The sequence below is a fragment of the Rousettus aegyptiacus genome, unplaced genomic scaffold (genome assembly GCF_014176215.1).
Source record: "Rousettus aegyptiacus isolate mRouAeg1 unplaced genomic scaffold, mRouAeg1.p scaffold_m13_p_3, whole genome shotgun sequence".
In the NCBI taxonomy this organism is placed as follows: domain Eukaryota; kingdom Metazoa; phylum Chordata; class Mammalia; order Chiroptera; family Pteropodidae; genus Rousettus; species Rousettus aegyptiacus.
The window spans coordinates 43,096,066-43,102,792 of NW_023416306.1; the positions used below are offsets into that span (position 1 = coordinate 43,096,066).

The 6,727-nt window shown below is 39.1% G+C and overlaps 1 protein-coding gene across 2 annotated transcripts in view; it reads right to left on the bottom strand.

Moving 5' to 3' along the window:
- The window catches only part of GDA (guanine deaminase), a 76,926-nt gene that overhangs the window by 69,588 nt on the left and 611 nt on the right, over positions 1–6,727 (bottom strand). The gene's annotated exons all lie outside the window — the stretch shown is intronic.

A 6,727-nucleotide genomic window follows, 5' to 3' on the forward strand; every position in this document is an offset into this window, starting at 1 on the left:
TGAGTTATTCCAGGAATTAAAAGACAACTTTATATACACAGTAGGGCAGCAAGCTCAAGTCATACTCAGCAATATTGCTTCAAAACTTCAAAGAATAAGTCTAATAAAGCTTTTTAAAAATCTCTTTAAATTAGAAATGTCTTTATTTAACACACCCCATATGAATGTATTTGTATTATACATCATATTCAGCATAATTTTATGACCACTTACTTTGTGTTAAAACAATAATACAATGTTAAGGGGCCCTAAAGACAGTAGGATTTCAGCCCTCCTCATGACAGGTGGCAGCAGGAACTCCTGGAAAGAGCATGGACCTTGAAAATCAGACAGGTGTGGGTATGAATCTTGGCTTGGCCACTTACTGTAACTGCAGCCAAGTCAAATAACATCCTGAGCCTCTATTTTCTCATTTGTAAAGCATGGATGATGAAGAAGATGATGATGTCTCATTTCAGGGTTCTTGGTGTAAAAAGAATCTAGCTGAGTGTCTAATACATAGTATGACAATAAACGTTACCTTCTCTACAGTTGCCCTCCCATTTGTCAAAGAACTTTAAATCAATTCAGTGAGTGAAAACATTCTATAAAGCTAAGTATAATCAAAGGCAAAAATAAAATCATTACTTCAGCAAAAGAAAAATAATGATAGCCAATATTTACTGAGTAATTGCTATGTGCCAAGTGCTATATGCATACTATCTCATTGACCTTAAAACTCCTTTGGGATGCTATTATTGTCCATGTTTTATAAATGAGGATGCCAAGGCTCAGATATGTTAGGAAACTTGTCCGAGAAAGCATCAGAGTTGAGATTTAAATTCACATATTATGACTCCAGAAGCCATGATTTTAACCACTAGGAAAACACTAGTTTGGAGATATATGCAAAGTTGTGTGAGAGAACAAAGGGGATGATGTGCAGGAAAGCCTTCGAAAAGAAGGGGACATCAGAACTAGGCCTTGAAGGAAGGGCAAGATTTCATTTTGACAGAAATTGAGTAGAAAATGGGGATGTAAAAATTAGGACTGTTCCAAGCTGAGAGATTGGCTCCAACAAAGTGGTGGCATAAAAAGGCAGATGTTTTGGGAAACAGGGAGAAATTGGCATAGAGAGACATCCCTCATCCCATGGATACCTCATGGTGATACACCAGTCATGGTAATCCCACTCTCATTTGCCAGAAAGAAAGATGGAACAGAAGGAAGGATTAGAAAAGCAGATTGGACCTAAATAATGTTATGCCTTAAATGTATTCCCAGGGTGTTTGGACCTAAGAGGCAATGGAGAGCCACAAGTGGTTGCAGAAGAGAAGACACATGATATTGCCCATGCTCCAAGAAAGTAACGGTTGGTAACACGGAGGAGACATTAGAATGGGGGAGAGAAAACAATTAGGAGGCTCCTATAATATTTTAGGCAAAAGACAACGAACAGCTGGACAGAGCCTTTGGTACACAAAGATACCGCAGAGAAAAACTGGCTGGGTTTGACTACTGGTATGGATATCTGAAAAGACATTGACATTTTTGGCCAATAAAGAGAAGATAGAAATGAGAAAAGGAGAAGGCAGATAGCAGAACTTTGAAAAATGATATAATCCTTTGAAAAAGCAGTGTAATAGTTACTGCTGCCCTGGGCTGCGATTAACAGAGGTATAGACAATACGAGCGATATTACATTAACTCCCAAAAGAATTCCAAAGGGACCAAGCAGTTCTAGGGACAGTTAACTATTCAGTCATGTTATTCATGTATGTCTTCAATGACATTCAAAGAGAGACTAGGTTGGTGTCTCTGAAATCAACTTAATTTTTTCCCTCAATCTCAAACAGTGGCAGCAGCAGCTCCACTCTGCACACACACAAGCACATCCAGAAAGAAAGGACTTCTCTTCCCACATCTGTGTTTATTGGTTAGGGAGAAAAATATTCCTAAGAAGCCACTAAGCCGACTTCCTGCTTGCTAGAATGCTATCACTGGGTCCCCTTAGCTATGAGGAAGCTGGGAAAAGCAGTATTTGGCAAATGGGATTATGAACACCATAACTGGCTTACACCATGATGTATCCAGAAGCCAAGTACATTATAGGCTGATCAAATCCAAATGTGTTAATAGGGAAAAAGGGGTTATGTCTATTGAGTGTGTAATCATGGGCATTTTAAACAAAGCTACCTGCCTTCCAGAAAACAGGAATTTACAAGACAATAATGTGATACTTGGGCATCAACAAATGTTTGTAATGAAAGCAAAGAGATAGATTAGCCCTAATTCCCTCTTCAAGGTCACCGGATATTCGAGGTCCTGAGCTTGGCAGGAAGATGGATTTTAACCTGCCCAAGCAGAAGGAATGGATGACACATAACCACTAAGACTTGTGATTTAGACTGTGAGAAATCCTGGCAAAGCAAGATGATGATGCAGTCTCGGGTAAAATATAATTCTTGCTTCTTCCAGCAGTTTGGAAAATTAAAGAACATTGACCAATTCCCTTCACCAGGGCTATTTAAGCTTTGCCTACATGTCCAAGTCCTTTGTGTTCTTTAATATCCAGCTCAATTTTAGCTTTCTTCATCAAGCTTTTCCTATCACCAGTCAAGTTATATTCTACCATACTATCTAATACATTCATAAACATCTTTCTGATCCTATCATCAAATACAGTTGACTTGACCTAAATAGTTAATCAATTTCATCTCTCTCCATCTCCATTGCTGACAATAACTGCTGGTATTTATTGACCATGTCAACGTGCAAGGCATTAATCTATGCACTTTACAATTATTAATTCATTTAATCCTTTTAACAACCCTATGAGGTAGACTATAGTAATTATTTTATATATGAGGAAACTTGGAAATAGAATTGTTGAGTAACTTGAACAAATTCGCAGGCTGGAAATGATAGAGGCACTCTTAAGAGTTCTGGCCTTAATTAATGTATCACATTGCTTCTCTTTTCTAAACAGCAACCCATTTTATCTAAACTATTACAACAGGCTACAAACTCCTCTCCAGTGCATTCTTTGTACTGAAGCCAGAATGATCTTTTAAAAATGCAAAATTTTGTCATGCCACAATCTTTCCCCCAACTCCCTATACTCTCCAAGGTCTTGTCCTGCCTACCTCTCCAGTCATGCCTTGTGTTATCCTTCTTTTAGAACTTTGGACTCTAAATACCTTGATACTTTCATTTCTTCCTACCCCAGAGCCTTTGCACAATCTATTCCCTCTACCTAGAAGACTCTTCCCCCCCTCCAGTCATACCTGCCTTATCTACTTTACTTCTATTCTATCTTTGGATTACAATTTAAATGTCACTTCACATTCAATAAAGTCTTCTTTCCACCTCCAGATTAGTTCAAGTTCACAGCAGATCCTGTTAATGTAGCATTAGATTATCAACAGCATGAGGACAGGGCAGCATTTGCATGTTTCATTCATCAGTGTCATCTCCAGCAGTGAGCCCACACTTTGGCTCTGGATTTGTCTCTTTTACACAAGTCTAAGCTCCCTTACTAAAAGAGTAAGTCCTTTGAGGTCAGGTACTGTGCCTCAGGGAGGTGGCCTGCTACAGAGAAGAGAAGATGGGTTTTGGCTCATGTTAATTCAAAATCCAGCTGCTCAACCATATCTAAATGCATGATTTCTCAAGTCTCAACTTCCCCATCTATAAGTGGGAAAAACAACACCATGAAGACTAAAAGAGATACTGAAAATAATGTGCTAGGTAACCTGGCAGCAAATGTTCTTTAGATCTTTCTTCCCAATTTATCTTTGTGAGCCAGTGGGTCAATGACATGAGTAACGAAGCTGTGTAGCTGAGGTCTGGTCACCTCTTCCCTTCCCATAGCTTGTCGCAGGCCTTGGCTTCCTTCTCCACTGGTTGGCCTGAATAAGTGCCACCCTGTGGAAATATGCAGAATGCTGCAGTGAGCTATGAGTAAAGGATTTGCTATGGGCAGAGGGAAGGAAGAAGACAGAATAAACTTGTATGTGTTAAATATCCACTAAGTATCAGGCATTTTCATACATTATTTCATTTAATACTTAGAAAAGGAAATCTGATTCTACAAATGAGAAAATTGAGGGTCAGAAAGGTTAATGTCTCACTCATGGTCTCAGAATAGATAAATGATGAAGACTGTTCTTGACCCCAATACTCTGTTTCTCCATAGGCACTACCCCAAGGCACAACCTCCAAAATGATTCTCTTTACTCTCGCTTCTATGTAACTGTGCATTGAGACCCAAGGCATCTTTATGTAACTTTATACAACTTTAAAGTCAACTCGACCCTGTTTCATGTGGGAAGAATCAGATAATTTAGTAATATTTGGGCACACACTGTCTCAACATTAATTAAATATTTGCAAATGATTATACATGCTGGAGTCTTTCTTTTGAAAATCGACATGGCACTGGAGTAGAAAAACTAACTGAAGTCAAAATGCCCAATACTGAAATGTTGACTAGAGAATATTTTTAATTAACCTAATTTTGAATAAGCTTTAATTAATGAATTAAAAGTAGTTCATCACTACTATTCTCTGGACCTAAATGAAGCTATACAAAATGAGGGATGAGATCTAGAAGAAAGAGGGAGAAGAACAGAGGAAGTCATGTCCCCTCTCTCTGAGATGCTACTCCAGACCTGAAATGGAGAACTGAGCTCCCAAGACCTCACATAACTGGTTCTATCACACAGCCTGTTTACTGTGGTTACCCAAAATGTAATCTACCCACTACCTGTATGAGAATGTCCTGGGACCTCTGTTGGCATGCCACATGCTGGGGCCCACTCCAGTCCTATAAAATCAGATTCTCTGAGAGTGATGCCCGGGAATACACATTTTAACAAGCACTTCTAGATGTTTCTGATTCATCTCAAGTTTTGAGACTAGTTCAGTAAAAATGTAAAGATCATGATGATTCCTCATATTTATTTCATGAGGATATAATCTTCTGTTTAGAACTTTGAAAAATTTAAATAAGATATATATCCCAGAAACTCTAAAGGTATTTCCACTTTCAAATGGGAGAAATCAAGTCTTGACTTACATATGACATGGTCTCCCTTTATACACAGTCAGAAATCAACTGCCCTGCTTCTAGGAGAAGACAAGTAAGCTACCAATTCACTACTTGGGGCATTTTATATCATAAATCTAAGCCACTTGATTAACTCACCTTTGTATTCCATTCCTAGTTAATTTCCTCCTGTGGGGGGAATGGAATTTTTCTAAATTTATAAATTTAGAGTGTTCATTAGTTAGGAATAGACTCCCTGACTCAACTACTAATTGCATGTTCAGGACTCTTTTATTCTTCTGTACACCACCCAGAAAAGGTAATTCTCTTTTTTTAGATAAATTACTTCCTTTTTTATTCCTCTCCACTAGTTAAAGCCAGTCCTCAAACCCACACTCTTGTCTGCTATCCTACCAATTAAAATTCTGGATATGGGAAACTAATTTTTATGAAGAATCCTAAGACTTGAACAGCTCTTTGTGATTAGGCAAACATCTCTAATCTTTCCCGTTTGACAGTCTCTGTTCTTTTGCCTCTTAGCACTTGCTTTGGACCTATGGGTTCCTTAAAACTTGATAGTCAAGTACACAAGGCAATAATTCATCAGTTTCAGGGTTTATGGGAGACTCCATATTTGGGGAGCTCTGAGAGTTTTATCACCTTGGAAACACAACGGCAAGCTCCCCGAATAGGCACAGAGAGAATATTTTTTAAGCATCATAAAAAAACAGGGCTTAGTTATCCCCGAATGTTAAGTCATGATTCAAAACTGTCAATGACTCGGAAGAACCTTTAGTCAGGAATAGTATCTTCAAGCTCACAAGTCACAATACTTGTACTTTTGCTAATTAAACTGGTGGAGAAAAGCTTGAAAATATCTTATCCTCATCTTTATTTTTTCTTCTAAGAGTTATGGTTTTCACTTATCATACTGGCCAGGCCACTGCTAATACAGTTACCAATGATGTATATGAAACAGTAAATATTAGACGTCAAGTTACCCGTGTGGTTTGTAGAAATTCTGATTTTAGAAACTGAAGTGTAGAAGATACATTTATAGAAGACATTTTGAACCTTAAAATGGAACTGCTTGCTTTGATGCAAATGGCTATGGGTGTGTGTTGGTGGGTGGTGGATAATTTCTCTCCATTATCCCTTCTAGTATTTCAGGTTGTCTAATCTGAATCATTAGTATATTGTCTGTTTAATGATCAAGTGAATTAATTCAGTTCTTTCCTTATGCTTTGCACCGATAGGGCTAAACACCACCACACTAATCAAATGACCCCTCTTCTTTTATCTCTTTCCTAATAAATTTACTTAGTGCCTACACTATGCTACGCAACTGTGCCAGGTGCCAGGTATAAAGATGAATGAAGCAAGGTTCTGGTTTATTAATGATCTCTTAAGATTTGCAAGAGTTATATTCTCGCTCCACCTTCCACCGCGGCCTGGACGGCTGTCCAACCAATACGAGTACTCCAAGGCTACCAGCTTTTGGGAATACTTTGCTCCCCGGCCAGCTCGCGAACCTAGCATCAGGATTTATCTGGCGTTCCCCAAGAGCCAAACACTCAAGTTCCATTGCGGAGCCCCGTGGCTCGCTCTGCACGGAGCGAACTCGTGGCTCCGCAGAGCACCGCGCGAGATTCATTCCACCTGTCCGCCCGCCCGTCGGGGTGCGCCAGACCCCGCTCC